Source organism: Dasypus novemcinctus, chromosome 24, assembly GCF_030445035.2.
Source record: "Dasypus novemcinctus isolate mDasNov1 chromosome 24, mDasNov1.1.hap2, whole genome shotgun sequence".
Taxonomy (NCBI): Eukaryota; Metazoa; Chordata; class Mammalia; order Cingulata; family Dasypodidae; genus Dasypus; species Dasypus novemcinctus.
Window position 1 is genome coordinate 27,594,726 of NC_080696.1, and position 19,331 is coordinate 27,614,056.

Sequence of the window (19,331 nt, forward strand, 5' to 3'; positions counted from 1 at the left end):
TCCCTTGTATAAATGTTTCTCTTTTCTCTTGCTGCTTTCAGTATTTTCTCTTTGTCTTGAGCATTGGATAATTTGACAAGTATATATCTTGGGGTAGGCTGGCTGTGATTTATGCTGTTTGGGGTGCACTGTGCTTCCTTGACATGTATGTCCATCTCCCTCAATAGGTTTTGGAAGTTTTCAGTCATTATTTCCTCCAACACCCCTTCTGTCCTCTTTCCCTTCTCTTCTCTTTGTGGGATGCCTACAATGTGTATATTTGTGCATTTTGCATCATTGTTTAGGTCCCTAAGTCCCTGCTGGATTTTTTCTATCCTTTTATAGATTAATTCTACTATCAGTTTAATTTCAGATGTACTGTCTTCCACGTCACTAATTCTTGCCTCTATCCCTTCAAATCTGCTGTTATTTGCTGTGAGTGTATTTTTGATTTCTTGGATTGTGCTGTTCATCACCCTCATATGTTATCTTTTTACATGTTTACAGTTTCTTCTGTGTGCTCTCCAAATGTTTTCATTTTTTCCTATGTTCTCTTTATTCTTAAAAAATGTTACATTCAAAAATTAAGAGGTTGCCTTATCCCACTTTCTTCCCCCTCATGCCTCTCCTCCCACACCAACAACCTCTTTCATCATTGTGGCATATTCATTGCATTTGATGAATACATTTTGGAGTACTGCTGAACCTCATGGATTATAGTTTACATTGTGGTTTACACTCTCTCCCAGTCCATTCAGTGGGTTATGGCAGGATACATAATATCCAGCATCTGTCCCTGCAGTATAATTTAGGACAACTCCGAGTCCCTGAAGTTCCCCCACATCACATCTCTTCTTCCCTCTCCCTGCCCTCAGCAACTACTGTGGCCACTTTCTCCATATCAGTGCTACAGTTTCTTCCATTACAAGTCAAAATAGTTCCATAGTAGAATATCAGTAAGCTCACTCTAATCCATATTTTATTCATCCATCTTGCAGACCCTGGCTTGGTGATGTCCACTCCACCTCTATATTGAGAGGGGGCTTAGATTCCCCATGAATGATAGATACATTTCTCCTGCCTGCAGTTGTAGACACTCTTGGTTCCCTGTTGTGGTTGTTTACCATCCTCAGCTCCCTGTTAGGTAGCCTCAATAAGTCCAATGATCCAGAGGGTAGGAGTTGCAAGTCTTCTGTCACATGGACAGCTGGGCCCTCAGGAGGCTTGAAGTCAAGTGTTTTCTTAATATCCTTAATCTCTTCCTTCACTTCATTAAATTGATCTATGATATTGTCAGAGTCACAGACCCAAAGGGTATTGGGAATGAAAGACAAAGAGAGATTCGGATCAGGGGATCTGAGAGCATTGAAGCCTCAAGCTCATCAGACAAGTTTACTAATCTCAGGGGCTTCTTTATATACCCCAAGCAATTGTGAGAACCAGAAACTATTCTAGCTAACTATTCCCATTACCTCATTCTTAATAACACAGTGGATAAGATAGTAACCAAAGCTCACAATGTTCTACTACATTATTGAAACTAATATACTCATTAATCTTGTTACCTAGGTTGTTCCATTTTATCAAGTCCTGGTTCTGCTGGAATGTTATGTCTGGTTCTACCAGAATGTTACATCTCCCAGAGAGATTAGTGACCTGCACGTATATCTCTAGGGACAGCATGACCCAGTGGTCAGGAAGTAACTTGCTATTATGGAAACAACATGCCTTTGTTTCCCACATTTCCCCCTTTTTGTTTTAGTCAGAGTGGCTGTGCCTGTCTTAGGTTGCCCTCCTCTGAGAGGCTTACCCATCATTGACTACCAGCCAAGCACACTGACCATGGGGAACTCATTGCAAGGTTCTTGCAAGTACCAAATTATTGGCTTGTCCCATAGCATTCACATGGTGCAGTCTTCGGCAAACACCTCGTCCCAGGCAGGCAACAACAATGAGCAACAAGATTAACACACAAAGTCCTATTCCTAATGCTGATAAAAAATGTTGAGACTTCCACCAATTTATTGGATTAAACTTATTGAAATGAGAAATCAAATTATTAAAGATATCCTTACCTTCGGCTACATAAATCTGATTATGAGACATTTCTAATATCTTTTTCTGTAATTCTTCTAATTCTAATGATGTATTACTTTTATGAACTATCAAATGATTTTTAATCTTTTCCCAGTCAAACATAGAATTATTATAAGCAAGTGGAGTAATACAAAAATTACTTTCATTCCAATCAAATTTCAATCCTCTAAGTAGATTTAAATTATATACTTGATCTCTAAGATGTAAAACTGCTGATTCTAAATCATTAACTCTACTGTTTAATTCTTCATCAATATGTTCTTGACTATGCCATAAGTCACTAGCATTCTTATGCCAATCATTTATGTATTGTTGAGTTTGCACAGTCTCATGCAAGGCCACAGTAGCTGTAGCAGCAGTTGCAATGACACCAGTCAGTCCTAATATGCCAGCTATTAACAGTCCCACAAATTGCTTCGAGTGCTTCAGGATTTCTTGAGCCATATGGAACAGCAGTTGACTCTCAGGTGACAATTGCCAAATTCAGTTCAGTTACACTGGGATCCACACTCCCCACCACCTTCGAGCCATTGTAATGAAATCTCCATTCTGTAAAATGTTTTCAGACAAACAGGTATGCAAGGCCCCACTTTTATAAAATAGAGCATTCTTGGTTATAGTTAATTTTCCAATCACAAACACACAAGGATCTCTTACACATGATTGAAAATGATTAATTTGATCTAAATGCAGATATTGACCATTCTTACTATTATTCCCAATCCATTCTATAGGAGGAGCTATTCCTAGAAAAACTTTCCACAAATTCTTCTGTTTATGTATAGATATAATGTTACACCATGGAGAAGGGATCCATTTCCCTTTATATTTTCAAACACTATTATTTTTAGTAAAAATTATTTTTTCATCCAATTCAAGGGGCTCATGAAAGGGATATTGCACAATACTAACTTGCTGTCCTTTACTATTTAACCCATACCAAATAAATCTGCCATTATATTTAGTGGGGCTCCCCATAGGGGCACTTTCCCACACTATTCCATAGGAATCATTAAAAATGACAGCTCCTCTTCCTATATGGCACTCTTGCCATTCTTCTGTATCCCTACTGTCTTTTTGCAGACAATCATAAGTAGGATTTTTGGTCATTATAAAATTGTAAGAGGGAAATAACATCACAATAGACTTAATATTAGTATTTTTGAAGATAATCATGGTCTGATTTTTAACATACATACAGCAAGGATTGTTACCAATGCATAAGGGTCAATAATCAAATGGTAATACAAGATTATAGATTCTTTGTCCTTCCTCATGGGGTTTAATTGGTAACCAATCATCAATTGGTCCAGGGAATATATGGGTCTTATACAGATAAATAGGAAAGAATAGATCTTTCAGGTTAACACTCTAAGTAACACGGGGCTAGGTATATAGGCCCAATAAGTGTAATTACCTGCAGCTTCCTCATTACTTATGATCACCATCATCAGAAGTTGTAGGAGACCCCATCTCTTCATTCTGAGGTTTAATCCTCTTCGCAGGTAACCAAATTTGTTCTCCATTTTCTGAAATGACAAGAGCATAGCCTCACTCCCATACTTTGATCCTGCCTTTTTCCATTCATTGCTTAAAATATCTTTCCAGAATATTGGTTGATCTTCATTTCCTGCATCCACTATAGAGGTTTGACATTTTCCAAAGTGACATTCCACAGGTGTCAATGAATTACAAAACATTAAGAAAATTTAAAGTAAATAAAGCTTTTGCCAATTGATCTTTTGGTGTTATAATACCATCATCTCCCCCTTTTTGTTTTAAAAGCATAGTTTTTAGGGTATGATGGCTGCATTCAACTATAGCTTGACCTGTAGGATTATAAGAAATACCAATAACATGCTCAATAGCATATGTAGAACAAAAAGAAGCAAAAGACTTCTGGTGTAAGAAGGACCATTATCAGTTTTAATATTCAAGGGGCATCCCATCACCACAAAAGCAGACCACAAATGGGAACGAACATGATGAAAACATTCACCACTTTGTGCAGTAGCCCACAAAAAATGAAAGTATCAATACAGACATGGACATATCGTAATTTATTAAATGATGGTATGTGAGTAACATCCATCTGCCACAGTTGATTAGGAGCCAGGCCTCTGGGATTAGTCCCAGTCTGAAAAGGCACTGTAGTTAAGGGTCCACAGGTGGGACAGGTGTGAGTAATTTCTTGAGCTTGATGTTTTGTTAATTGAGGAAATTTATGTCTAAGTTCCTTAGTATTAATATGAGTCAGTGCATGATATTTACTGGCATCTTGCAAACATCCTACTAATAAATCAGCTCTTGCATTTTGGGTAGCTAGAGGACCAGGAAGGGAAGAATGAGACTGGATATGAGTAATATATATGGGCCGGCTTCTTTGCCGAATGAGGGCTTGAAGGTCAGCAAAAAGTTGAGACAATTCATCAGTAATAAAAACATGAACTGTTTCAATATGACCTACAGTTAAACACACATATTTGGAGTCAGAGACAATATTCAAGGGCTCTTGAAACATTTGTAAAACCTTAATGATGGCTGAAAGCTCTGTGCATTGATGGTTGGGCTATGCACATAGCCCTGAAAAGCACTGCAAAAGTCCATTGTTGGGTTTTCCACAGATAGAGGAATGCAGCTGGCTTGACTTGTCTTAGCCATGGAGCTGCCCTGGATGGTGCTTCAGAGGTAATCACCGGACATTGTAAATCCTCACAGGGCCTACATGATGGAATAGAGGAGAGTATGGGCCATGATGTGAACCAATGTATATGAGGTGCAGAGGTGCCCAAAGATGTACTTACCAAATCCAATGGATGTGTCATGATGATGGGAACGAGTGTTGTTGGGGGGGGGAGAGGGGGGTGGGGGGGTGGGGTTGAATGGGACCTCACATATATATTTTTAATGTAATATTATTACAAAGTCAATAAAAAATTAAAAATTAAAAAAAAAAACAAACCAAAAAAAAAAAAAAAGAAAGTCTTAGCAAGTTTTAAAACAAAGTGATAGCAACACAGCTGGACATTAACTTCTTGCAACAAACTAGCAGTGTTTGGGATTGCTGCATACTACAGTGTTGTTATTTTAATCTATGATAAGATGTTGTTTCTATGACACATACTCTTTTATAATAATTAAAACTATAATTAACCACATTGTAATTCTCTAATATTATGCTGAAACATTGGTAACTTTATACACTCTTAAGCATTCATAGAAACCTTTTACTCATACAACTTTAATTAACAGAGAGTTAAAGAAAAAATTCTTGTTAATTTTATAACACTTAAACACCTTCCACTCAACTTAAATGAACTTATTACTTTAATTTTTCTTTCAAGGTAAAAGAACAAATCTCTTGTAATTAGTTTGGAATAAAAGTCTACTTTTCAGGATTTGATTTTGAGAAAACAGGTTTGAACATTATGTTCCTTTAAAAGAGATAAGACCTTTCCTTCTTGGAACTCCGAGGAAATGATGAGGTTAAAGCACAAGCAGCTATTTTGATAAAACAGACCTTTTTTGTTAACTGATTATTAAGGATAAAAACTTTTACTAAAGCAGACTAATGACTTGAGAGACTTTGAGAAGGAACAAAATTTTTACTTTGCATTAGTATACTACTTGATATTAAACCTTTTAAAATTTTATAGACTCATCAAATTTTATTTAACTTTAATCATAAAAATTTCTTTTCCACGAATCTTCTACACTTTCAGTATTCACCTAGGTTTTGTTCCACACTCTACTCTTTCCCAATAATTAATCATTTTATCTTAGGACAAAATCATCTCCTAATTCCTTAATAATAAAAACACATTCCATATAGCCCACATACTAAGTTATCAGGCAAACTTCTTACAACATATAATACCATCAACACTAAACAAGCTTGTTAAAATAATTAACTTTTCTTTACTTCAAATACTTAGTAGCATGCAATATCAGAAACAGTCTCCTGGAAGCAAGTTGTCAGGGGAGGCTTTCTGCTGCCAAGTTTTCCTGTTATAAAATTACCTTTTATTACTATTATTATTATTATAAATTCAGGTTTGTTTAATAATGACTTTTTGGAATTAGCCATTTAAACACTAATTTAAACAATGCTTTGTTAAATTTCTTATAATTATTTATAACCATATAGACTATAATTATATTATTTTAAGACAAATTATACTTTCACAGAACACATTTCCTTACTTAAAGTTACCACAATACTTTCTACAACTTGCTACATGCATTTCAGTTCCAAGAGCTTATGAAAATTAGCCATCTTACTTTAGGACAAAACACACTTTTTAGAAAAAACTCTATTCATTTCAATCTAGGCAAGAACAACTTTTTATAAAAAGACATAGTAATTTTGTTAATCAAGACTTACAATTTTTATCATTGTAGAGATTTTATTAATATTTAAACTTAAGTATTAATATAAGCACTTATTTAATTTTTGGTCATTTGAATAGAGCCTTTTTTAAGATTTTTATTAATTTATATTACCATCCAGAAGTATCAAAATATACACTGACATTGAATGAACAGACAGACACAAAACAATTGCAACACATTAACAGAAACATACAGTTTATAATTAACTCATAATTCTTACTTTCTTGGTATAGCTGTTTTTAAGTCCTCTGTTATATCACATCTTAGATTTCACTTTTTAAGATTTCTTCTGGAATCTGTGTTGCCTGTAACATGCAAGCTTGTACTTGGAAACATTTTTATTAGTTATCAGCAATCAGTTAAAATAACTTGAGCAACAAAAATGTAGTTAAGCTCTTATTTATAAGTTTAGACAGACCATTAACACAATTTTTGCATTATTACGCTGTAAGTCTATACTGAGACTTGAAGTTCAGGAGTAAACTATTGATTTAAAACTGAAAATTCCTTCTTAAACCTTGATAAAAATTTTGTACTAATTTTATTATCTTGATTAAATATCTTGATTAAATCAGAATTAGCATGGAAAGAAAACAGAACACCGATGTTGCCATGTTTTTTCTCTTTTTTCAGTGTCTTAGCTCTATTAAGTCCCACTAGCCCACAGCTACATTGTCATGTAGACAGCAGGGGGTTTGCAGAGTTGCTGCCAGAATAATTTCCTTATCTTAGTTAACACTTTAACAGAGAGTTTTCTTACAAGCCTGATTTCACTAACAAGGACTTTATTTAGTACTTTTACCTGTTTTAAATCTTTCAATAACTTAAAAGGTATTAGTTCAAGATGGAACTCAACATCTCCCTGAGGATTATTAGCATCTGATGGATTTGGTCATAACATAACCAGAAAAGCTGATAATAATTGCATGGCCTCTGGATCCCCTTGTTGAGATCTGTGCAATAAACAGGGCATTAAAGGTGTTTGAGAAATGGAGTTGGGAACAATTATCTTATTAATATAGGGTAAAGCATCTGATTGTAAAGGATCTAAGGTGGCAGCACTTTGCTGGCACAAAACCCACACAGACAATGATATAGTTTCATTATTTGGGGTAGAAGCTTACAGTCACAAGGCCATAAAGCTTAAGTTACTTCCCTCACCAAAGTCTGTTGCCATGTGTTGGAGCAAGATGGCTGCCAGTGTCTGCAAGTGTTCAACCTTCCTCTTCCTCTTAAGGCTCTGTGGTCCCAACTTCTCCAATCTCATCTGTATGCTAGGATAACTCTCATCTCTCTTCTGGGGCTTGTTTCTCTCTGGGCTCAGCTATAGCTTTTGGCTATCAGGTTCTCTCTCTTCCCAGAGCTTCTGCCGTGTCTATGTAGTCTTCTATATTCCTCTGTGCTCTTCTCCTGTGTATTTACTTCCAGGTTTTCTAGCATCCAAGACATTAACTCTCTCTTCTGCCTTCTCATTTCTCTGTAAGTCCCCATCTATCAAGAGGGCAGGTTCTCAACATCCTACTGATGTGGTCAAATCAAAACTCCAATCTTAATTTAATCAAGTACAAGTGAAATCTCTGAATCTAATGCAATCTAATATGCCCAGGGGAACAGAACAGTTTACAAACATAATCCCTATTTTTGGAATTCATAAATAATGCCAAAATGATACAGGTATATTCTTACAACTGAGTACATTCATATGGCAATACTATACTTAGCTTCCTGAGGAACTTTCAAATCACCTTCCAGAGTTGCTGCACAATTCTACCTTCAACTAACAGTGTAGGAGTGTTCCTATTCTTCTACATCATCTCTAGCACTTGTAGTTTTCTATTTTTTAAATAGCAGCTAGTCTAATATGTATACGAGGTTACCTCAGTGTAGTTTTGATTTGCATTTCCTTAATAACTGTAGATATTGCACCTCTTTCCATGTGCTTTTAGCTATTTTTATTTCCTCTTTGGAAAAGTTCTTTTCCATTCTCTTGCCCATTTTTAAAAATATGTTGTTTGTTATTTTATTATTGAGACTTAAGATTTCTTTACATATGCTGGATGTTAGACACTTGTCAAATAAGTGGTTCTCGCACCCTTGTTCCCATTGAGTAGACTGACTTTTTACTTTCTTGATTCCTTTGAAGCACAACAGGTTTTGTTTTTTTTTTAATTTTAAGGATATACAATTTATCTATTTTTCCTTTCATTTCTCATGCTTTGAGTGTAATGGTTATGAAACCGTTTTCTACTATAAGATCTTGTAGATGTTTCCCAACATTATCTTCTGGGAACTTTATGGTTTTGGCTCTTATATTTAGGTCTTTGAGACATGGTTAGTTAATTTTGACATAGGGCATGAGATGGTGATCCTCTCATTCTTTTAGATGTGGATAGCCAGTTCTCCCCACACCATTTGGTGAAGAGACAATTCTCCTAGTTAAGGGGGTTTTGTGACCTTGTCAAATATCAATTGACCACACATGTGAAGATATATATCTGAATTCTTAATTTGGTTTCATTGTTCAGTATGTCTATCCTTGTGCCAAAATCATGCAGTTTTGACCAATGTAGCTTTGTAGGATGCTTTAAAGACAGGCAGAGTAATTCTTCCAATTGTATTTTTCTTTCCCAAGATGTTTTGGGTTATTCAGGGCCCCTTACACTTACAAATAATTTTGATAACTTGCTTTGCTAGTTCTTATTGGATTATAGTGAATATGTAAATTGGTTTGGATAGGATAGACATCTAATTGATATTTAGGCTTCCAATCCACAACATGGAATATTCTTCCATTTATGTAGGTCTTCTTTGATTTCTTTTAGCAATGGTGTTCAGTTTTCTGTGTATAAGGCCTTTACACCCTCAGTTAAATTTATTCCTATTTTATTCTTTTAGTTGTAATTGTAAATGGACTTTTTTTCTCAATTTCCTTCTAAGATTGTTCATTATTGTTCAGAAACACTAATGATTTTTGCATATCCTGCCACTTTACTGAACTTGTTTATCAGCTCTAGAAGCTTTATTGTAAACTTTTTTTTGGAAATTTCTACATATAGGAACTTCTCTTCTGCATATAGTTAAATTTTTACTTGCTCCTTTCCAATTTGGATGCCTTCTATTTCTTTTCTGCCTAAGTGCTTAAGCAAGTATTTCTAATACAATGTTAAGTAAGAGTGGTGACAGTGGGCATCCTTGTCTTCATTCAGATCTTAGAGGGAAAGCCTTTAGCATTTCCCCATGGAGTATGATGTTAGTTGTGAGTTTTTCATACATGCCCTTTATCAAGTTGAGGAAATTTACTTTTGTTCCTATCTTTCAAAATGCTTTTTTCAAGAAAAGATACTCTATTTTGTCAAATAGCTTTTCTTCATTGATAGAGATGATCATGTGATTTTTCCCTTTGATCTGTTAATATGGTGGATTACACAGATTAATTTTCTTATGTTGAATCAACCTTGCATACCTGTGATACAACGCACTTGATCATGGTGTATAATTTGATTTATGTGTTTGATTTGATTAGCAACAATTTGGTTGCAAAGTTTTGTATTTAATTTCATTAGAGTAATTGGTCTGTAGTTTTCTTTTGGCATCTGTATTTGACTTTGATATTATTGCAATATTGGCATCACAGAATGAGTTAGATAATGCGCTCTCCTCTTCATTTTTTTGGAAGATTTTGAGTAGGATTGGTATTAGTTCCTTTTGGAATAATTGGTAGAATTCACCTGTGAAGTCATCGGTCCTGTGCTTTTCTTGGATGGGAGGTTTTTGGTGACTAAAGCAATCCCACTGTTTGTGATTTGTCTGTTGAATTCTTCAATTTCTTCTTCCATCAGTGTAGTTTGCTCTTGTGTTTCTAAGAATTTAAGTTCATCTAAATTGTCCATCTTTTTGGCATACAATTTTTCAAAGTATCCTCTTATGATAGGCTATATTTCTGTGGGATCAGAGGTGATAACACCTCTTTCATTTCTGGTTTTATTTATTTGCATCTTTTTTTCTTTTTTTCTTTGTTAGTCTTGCTAAGGGTTTTGTCAATTTTATCAATCCTCTCAAATAACCAACATTTTGTTTTGATAATTGTATTTTTTTTAAGTTCTCAATTTCATTTAATTCTGTTCTAACTTTGTTATTTTCTTCTTTCTGCTTGCTTTGGGATTAGTTCATTGTTCTTTTTCTAGTTCCTGTTGATAAGCAATTAGGTCTTTGATTTTAGCTCTTTTTTCTTTTATAATGTAGGCATTTATGGCCATAAATTTCCTTCTCAGCTCTGCTTTAGCTGCATTCCATAAATTTTGATATGTTGTGTTCTCATTTCCATTTGATTTCAGGTAGTTACTGATTTCTCTGACAATTTTCTCGTTGAACCACTGATTAAGAAGCTGTTGTTTAACTTCCATGCATTTGTGCCTATTCTCTTTATTTGTCACTTGTTAATTTCCAGAACCATTCCAATGTGATCAGAAAAATGCTTAGTATAATTCCAAACTTTCTAAATTCATTGAGACTTGTTCTATGACCTAGAATGTGATCTATCCTGGAGAATGATCAATGAGCACACAATAAGAATGTATATCCTACTGTATTTTGGTATAACGTTATGAACATATCCATTAGGTCTTGTTCCTATAATATAGTATTTGATATCTCTGTTTCTTTATTGTGCCTCTGTTGAGATGTTCTGTCTAATGTAATAATAGTGTATTAAAGTCCTCCACTATGATTATAGAGGCATCTATTTCTCCCCTTATTTTTGTCAGTATTTCCCTCATGTATTTTGGGGAACCCTGGTTAGGTGCATAAATACTTATGATTATTATTTATTCTTGGCATAGTCCCCCTTTTATTAAAATGTAGTTTCCTTCTTTGTCACTTACCACAGCTTTGCATTTAAACTCTATTTTGTGTGATATTAGTTTAGCTACTCCTGCCCTTTTCAGATTACTCTTTGTGTATAAAATCTTTTTCCAAACTTTCACTTGCAACCTATCTGTGGGTCTAAGGTGTGTTTCTCTTGGACACCATGTAGATGGATCATATTTCCTTATCCATTCTGCCAATCTGTGTCTTGACATTGGAGAATTTAATCCATTAACATTCAATGAAATTACTTTACAGGCAGAACTTATCATAGCCATTTTTTCTTTAGGCTTATAAAAGTCAAATTTTATTTTTATTTCTCTTTTTATCCTTTTAGTTATTCTTACTAACAATCTTCCTTTCTAAATTCTCCTCCAATTCTCTCTCCTATTTTGTCCTTTAACCTATGAAACGCCTTTTAGTATTTCTTGAAGGGTACCTCTCTTGCTGACAAATACCTTCAATATCTGTTTATTTGTAAATAGTTTGAACTCTACTTGATTTTGAAAGATAAATTTACTGCATACAGAATTCTTGGGTGGCATTTTTGTTTGTTTGTTTCTTTCTTTCTTTCTGCACCTTAACTATGACACATCAAGACCTTCTCACCTCCATTGTTTCAGATGGGAAGTCAACATTAATTTTATAGAGCTTTCCTTATATGTGATTGGTCTCTGTTCTCTTGCTGCTTTGGGGATTCTGTCTTTGTCTTTAGTGTTTGACAATTTGGTAACTATGTGTCTTGGAGTAATTCTGCTAGGATTTATTGTGCTTAAAGTATGCTGCTGTTTCTGGATTTGACAACCATTTCCCTCATAAGAGATGGGAAATTTTCAGCCATTATTTCTCAAACAGTCCCTCTGCCCCCTTTTCCTTCTTTTCTCCTCCTGGATGCCCATAATGTATATGTTTGTGTGTTCTATGTTGTTATTCAATTCCCTAAGTTCCTGTTGGATATCTTCCTTTTTTTGTCTATCTGTTCTATTATCTGTGTAATTTCAGATGTCTTATCTTTGACATTGCTAATTCTTTCCTCTGCCTGTTCAAATATGCTATTATGTGTTTCTAGGGTACTTCTAATTTCTTGCATTATACCTTAATCAATATAAGATCTGTCATCTTTCTATACTTGTTTCTCCAGTAGCTTCTTGATATTCTTTATCTCTTCCTTCAATTTATTTCGTTGATTAAGGATATTTGTTTGGACATCTTTGATTAGTTGTTACACATTGTGCATTTCCTCTTGCTTTTTAGTTTATTCATTAGACTGGGCCATGACTTCCTGTTTTTCAGTATGGCTTGTAATTTTTTACTGATATCTGGGCATCTTTTTATTTTGATGTTGTTTCTCTGTTGGTTTGTTTCTCTTTCTAATTTATGGTTTTGTGTTAAAGAAAGATTTTCTTAATACTTGGTTCCACTTATTCTATATCTTTTTAGTTGCATGTATTCAACTGAAAAATTATCAGATACACAAAAAAAGGAAAAAGAAAGAGTAAGAGGAAAAGAAAAAGAAGAATGGAGAAAGAACAAAAAAGAGACAGAAATATAATAATGAAAGGGGAAAGTAGTTAAAAAGAATAAAAATGGCAAAGGTAAACAAAGAAAAAGAAAAAATAAGATAAAATAGAATAAAACATCAAACAAGAAGAGAAGGAAAAATGAAGACAAAGTAAGAGAAGGCAGAAAGGAAGAAGGAAAAAAAGAAGAGGAAACGTTGGAAGAAAGAAAGCAAAGACAAGAGGAAAGAGCAAGAAAAATAAATAGATAAACATGCCTCCAGCAACAGTCTCAAGCTGCAGTGTCAGCCAGTCAGTCACCCCTATGGCCAGCCTCTACTTAGGCACCTGAAAGGAGAGAGAGGGGCAAAAACAAACAAAAATCCTCTCTATGCTACCCTTCCTAAACCTGCTTGCCCCAAGGCTCCCCTTCTCCCCAGGAGTCAGCTGGGTATGTGACAGTCCCCCTGATCTCCTCCCCCCTTCCCTCTCTCCCGGGGTGGCTGACTAGGTGCTTCTCGCCTCTCAACCAAGAGAGGCTGACTCCCTTAACTCCTCTCGCCTCAGGGACTGCCTGGGTGCCTGTCAACCCGCCTGGTCTCTTCCTCCACTCTCCTAGGAAGTGCTTAGGTGCAGGACCAAGGTTTTCCTTTTCCCTGAAGCTTGCTGGGAGCTGGTTCAACTGCCCAGTCATTTCCCCTCTGCTCCAGTTACCCACTGAGCCAACTGGGTGCCAGCCAGCACTCCCAGTTACCCATAGCTTCCCTCTCCTCGAAAGCCGACTGGCCACCGGCATGATATCCAACTGACTGGGGACTCTTCTTTTCCCCAGGCCGACTAGGAGCCTATCTGTTCACTGATTGCCCCCTCCCTGCTCCACTCTCCCCCTGAGGCGGCTGAGTCCCAGCCCTCACAACTGATTTCCCTGTAATTTTCTTTCCCTCATGAGCCTGCTGGACACCTCCTTGTCAGGGAGGGCTCTCCTCACTCTCGGAGCCAGCTAGGCACTAGTCTGCCAGGAAGATCAGCTCTCTGGCTTCCCTCTACCCTGAGCCATCTGCCCCACCCCCTCCAGCCACCCTCTCCTTTAGCCCCCATGGTCCAGGCACTTCCCTTATGCCAGGAAAGCCTGCCTACATTTCTGAAGTTTCTGGAGGAGGAGCACAGCCTGTCATTCCGTTTTACCATCATGTATCCTCTTATTGATTTTTCATGATGCTATCATTCATTTACAGGACTTGCATTTATATCTTTTCCAAATAATGAAGGGCTTTGTTCATACTGTCTTGTTTCATGAAATCAGCATCTACATATACCTATTTAAAGTCCTCATTTTAATTAATTTGCATATTTCTTTTTCTCTTTAGTTCCTCAGGTGCAATATTCTTGAATCTAATGACTGTTTCTCGTGGCTGCGTTTTCACTTATATGCCATGTGAGGTCCTACTCAGTGGGGTTTACCTTCACCGAATACATATTTATGTGATTGTTCTTAAATTGTATTTTCTCTTGCAGAAGAGAAACTCAACACCAGAAGCCTGTGATGATGGTGCAACAAATTGGAAGGAGACTCAGTCCCCATATCACTGCATGGGGAAGAGCTGTTCAGTGATCTGAAATGCCTTTTGGACATTGTACCAGTTAGGAATAAACTTGTATGTAGCCACAAGTATTTTTTACGTTAATCTGTTAAATCATGATGACTAGAGTTACCAGAATTCATAAACTTATTATATGTTCAATAAACCTTTATTTCTTTAGGACACATATAGACAATTTCTTTTTCAGATTTAATAATAAGTATACACATCTGAAAGCACAGTGCTCATATTTAGAATTTAAATGCAATTTTTTTCTGTTAAGGAAACCAAGTATATGAATGGGAAATGAAGTTTACTATATATTGTTAATTAAGAAAGATAAATATACAAAATAACTTAAATGATACCTAGAACATAGCTATACTTTTATGAGAAAAAATATAAACAATAAGGAATGATAATACTATCTCTGGTTGTTGATTTATGATTAAATTTCCCTTTCACATTTCTTTATTCAGTGTGGCTTTGTTTTTTTTTCAAAAGAGAAATGATGGTTTTTAATTTTGCGGGGCTTTAGAAAAAATAATATACAGTCAACATATTTCATGAGACATCATTTTATTTAATTGCTTAAATTGCGGCCTCAAAGGGAATATTTTGATTAATTTCTCTAGGGTATGCATGCCCAAAGCTTTAACAGTATATTTTGTAACGGTTTGGTGCCAGGATTCAACTCTGAGGTCTGCATTTCTCAGTTATTCCTAGACTTTTAAAATAAGTTGTTTAAAGAAAGTCATTTATTTGAAACAAGCAATGAAATACCCAGCACACTTCTGCTATTATATTCAGTTCTATTTATATTAATTGACTATTAAGCAGGACATTTCTGGAGTTCATTAATCTTAGTCAAGAAATCTTCAGTAAATGAGTCACTCAAGTACTTCTCTTACTAGTTGAGTTGATATATGTATCATTTTATTTTCACTTTAGAATGAAAATATTGAGTGCCAGTCGTCTTTCAAGGAAACAACTCCATGTTTTGGCCAAACTGCCAAATATCCATTTCATTTGTTGAAGATAGGAATGAAGATGTGCGGCTGGGGCGGCTTGCACCCCGATGCTGACGGGGGGGTTTGGAGGGGTCAGACTAGACCGCAGTGGCGTCTGATGCTACGGCAGACAGCATCAGAGGGGCTCTCAGGCGTGGAGGACGCACGGCGAGGGGAGGAAGAATGCCGCGGAGACCAGGTCTGTACGCAAGTCCGGTTTATTGCGGAAGGGGACACAGCTTTATAGGGTTAGGGACTGCGTGGAGGGATTTGATAGGTGCGGGCGGGTACTGCTTCCTGATAGGTGATTGTAAGCGGTTGCTAGGCAGAGGGCTGGCTGAGAGGTTTGGAATAGGGGAGGGGAAAGGGGGAGTGAGAGCTGGCTGGATGTTGGGCTAGGCGGGAGATAAAAAGGGGGAGGGCAGCGTCGGCCAGCCGTTAGCAGCAAAGGCCTAGTCAGGCATGGTCACCTTATCTAGGCCCAGTGGGCAGAGGCAGTATCACTTCTTGCCACACCGTTTGCTACTGTGGCAAGCCGGGCGCCCTTCCTCCCACATTTCCCCCTTTGTTTTTATTAAGCTCCTCCGAAAAGCTTGATTTGAGGAAGGAGGGGGACTGTGCCTGTCTTAGGTCGGGATTGCGCCCAGCCGGGCAATGCCCATGCCACACAGGTGGCCAGTCTTACCCATCATGGGGAAGCGCGGCAGCAAAAGGCCGTGTCCCTGCCTTAGGTTGACTGGCGGGCCGATCCCGTTGCCCGTCGTTGGCTAACCAGTCCAGCGCCTCGATGGAATGTTGGCGGCCTTAGATAAACAGGGCGGGGGAGGGGAAAGGGTAAGGGTAAGGGGTTAGGATGGGCGGTGAGAAGGGGTAGGGGCAGGGGAGCTGGGGCTTGGGTGCGTTGAGAGGCGGCTGGCCACTTGGGGAGGACGGCAAAGATGTTCTGTATTAATGTATTAATTCTTCCCTTTTTTCAAATGGCATCCATCCTGGTGGAATAGTACCAGTGGATGAGAAGAGGTAGAGGATGTGTCAGGAAGAGTGAGATACAGATTCATATTAAGATAATCAAATGGATGATGAAGGATATCCAAGTTTCTCTGGGCTTCAGTGAATGACTAATGTGACAGATAGAAAGAATATGATGAGATTAATTTTTGTGATCCTAAAGTTACAGGGACAAGGCTGTGAGCATAGAAAAAAGAATGTGCTTGATGGGTGACCAGGTTTAGAAATTATCTGGGGATTCCCATTTCTACTTTTTTTCTGAAATCTAGAGGGGGATCTTCTCTGAGAATTCAGGCATTCATTTGACCTCTACTCCTTGGAGCTTCCAGGATTTCCACATACTTCTGGTATGGATCAACTCCACATGTGTACAGATTTGACCCCCATTAAAGAGAAAGATTGTGGACCATATCAGATGCACACAATGGTACCATTCAACTGCACATGTTAGTGGGAACACAGTGCTCATACCTGAGGCTCTTGTCCTAGTGGCACCAGGAATGTTACGGTCCTGTTAGTGATGGATCTTTAGCCTGACAAAGCTTGGAAAAGCTTAAAACTTGATTCAGAATGGCAGAATGTATTTTTGCTGCAGCCTGAAATTTATACATCATGTCCAGTACTCCTATAGATCTTATTGTTTGTCACTTACCCATCTTAATTTGCCACTTTAGGAAAAAAGAAGAAGTTTTGCTTCAATTATGGCTTCAACTATTTTTATCACTTCCATCATAATCATATTTTGGAGTACCCCTCTTCCTGATTTTCCTGACCATCTACACAGTGTCCATTATGGGGAACCTTGGCATGATTGTTGTCATCAGGATCAACCCTAAACTCCACACCCCCATGTACTTTTTCCTCAGCCACTTTTCCTTTCTAGATTTTTATTACCCCACGGTAGTTACACCCAAGCTCTAAGAAAACTTGGGTGTGGAAGATGGAAACATCTCTTTCACAGCGTGCATCATGCAGTTCTTCTTTGCATGCCTATGTGCAGTGACGGAAACATTCATGTTGGCAGTGATGGTGTATGACTGGTTTGTGGCGGTTTATAACCCTCTGCTCTGCACGGTTGTAATGTCCCGGAAGTTATGTTGCTTGTTGGTCATGTTCTCGTATTCTTGGGGTATAATGTGTTCCCTAATACTTACCTATTTTCTTTTGGAATTATCTTTCAGAAGAAATAACATCATAAATAATGTCATCTGTGAGCATGCGGCAATTGTTGCTGTGTCCTGCTCTGACCCTTATATTAGCCAGATGATCATTTTAGTGTTAGCCATATTCAATGAAATAAGCAGCCTGATGATCATTTTTACTTCCTATGTTTTCATTTTTATCACTATCATGTAGATGACCTCATCTAAGGGACACTACAAAGCCTTTTCCACATGTGCTTCACACCTAACTGCCATTACTATCTTCCATGGAACCATCGTTTTTCTCTCCTGTGTTCCTAACTCCAAAAGCTCACAGTGATCATCCCCATGTTGAACCTCTGATCTACAGTCTCAAGAACAAAGATGCAAAGGAGACCACCCAGAAATGAATCAATAAAAATTATGCTCTCACAAAATGTAAAGTTTGTAAAATTTACTTATTCATTTTCAAGAGAAATGTGGAGAAATATCCAAGTCTTCTAGTAGTTTTAATTATTCAAATTCCAATGTTAAATAGCAAAACAATACATTTGTCTAATAAACGTCCAGTTGATTGATCTACTCAATATCTGTTTAAAGCTTTGTAAATTATCTATAAAATCATAAGCAACAATTAAGTCTCAGGGCATTTAAATTGCCTCTAGACTTAGGCTTTTGCACGAACAGATGGAAGATTTAAGTCTCTCAGACATATTTTAATGGGTATAGTGCTAATTGTAGGTTTAAAGAAAAAAGGGACAGAAGAATCATGTGTAAGGAAATTATAAAAGAGTCTGACTCTGTTACATTGGGGAGATAGGTTAAGATATATTTCTGGGTAAGGCCCATTGACAGGGACCCAATTCCTGGGAATGTGTGCCGTGCCTAGAGTGTCCAGATGTCTCTAGCACCCTCAGGAGCACCCCCTTCTTGAGGCATTTGTTTACTGTGGAAGTCAGGATGATCCTCCTGAGACATGCATAAGTGTATCCTCTGGAATGAGCTCCCGACTCACTTTGAAATCTCTTAGCCTTAAAAACTCATTTGTGTTTAATGTATCCCTCTGCTGTACAAGGCTTTCTTCTAAATGTATCACTAGTAAGCACTTGGTAATAAACCTTTTGTGTCAGAGGGGCCCAGCCCCATGCTGTGGGAAGGTAGTGAGTTTATTTGATGAGTTTGGCTTACAGAGAAGCGACATTTGAGTAAAAAGGAGGATTTCAGGAGGTAACTCTTAGGCATTGTATATTACTAGGCTAAGATTTAATTTTGCAAGAATAATCATAAGTACAAGCATTAATATCTACTATGGTCATTTGTCATTTGGATTTGTTTTTCTCTTTAAACTGCTTATTCAGTTTTTTTAACCCATTTTACTATTGAATTGTTAGTCTTTTTTAATACTGATTTGTAGGATTTCTTTATACATCCTGAATTTAAGTCCTTTGTTGAATACATGTACTATGAGTATTTCCTCCTAGATTGCAGCTTGCTGAGGTATTTATGACCTAATTTTTAATGCAGTACAATTAAGCAATTTGTTACTTTATATAGCAAGGCACTTTTAGTTTTCTCTTAAATAAATATTTCTCAGCAACATCCTGATATTCATGTATTTTACATGCTAAATTTTCTCAAATTCCATATCATATTCTGTATTTTATATAAATATTTTCTGTTTTGTTTTCTAGATCTTATATGTTTCTCAATTTTGCTTTTTAAATGGATTTTTATGGAAATTGGACCATGTGACAATGTATG

The 19,331-nt window shown here is 36.8% G+C and overlaps 1 pseudogene; it reads left to right on the top strand.

Annotated features, from left to right (window-relative positions):
* Window positions 1–4,058: 4,058 nt before the first annotated feature.
* LOC105747553 (olfactory receptor 5D13-like) lies at window positions 4,059–17,910 on the top strand (annotated as a pseudogene).
* The last annotated feature ends 1,421 nt before the right edge of the window (window positions 17,911–19,331 follow it).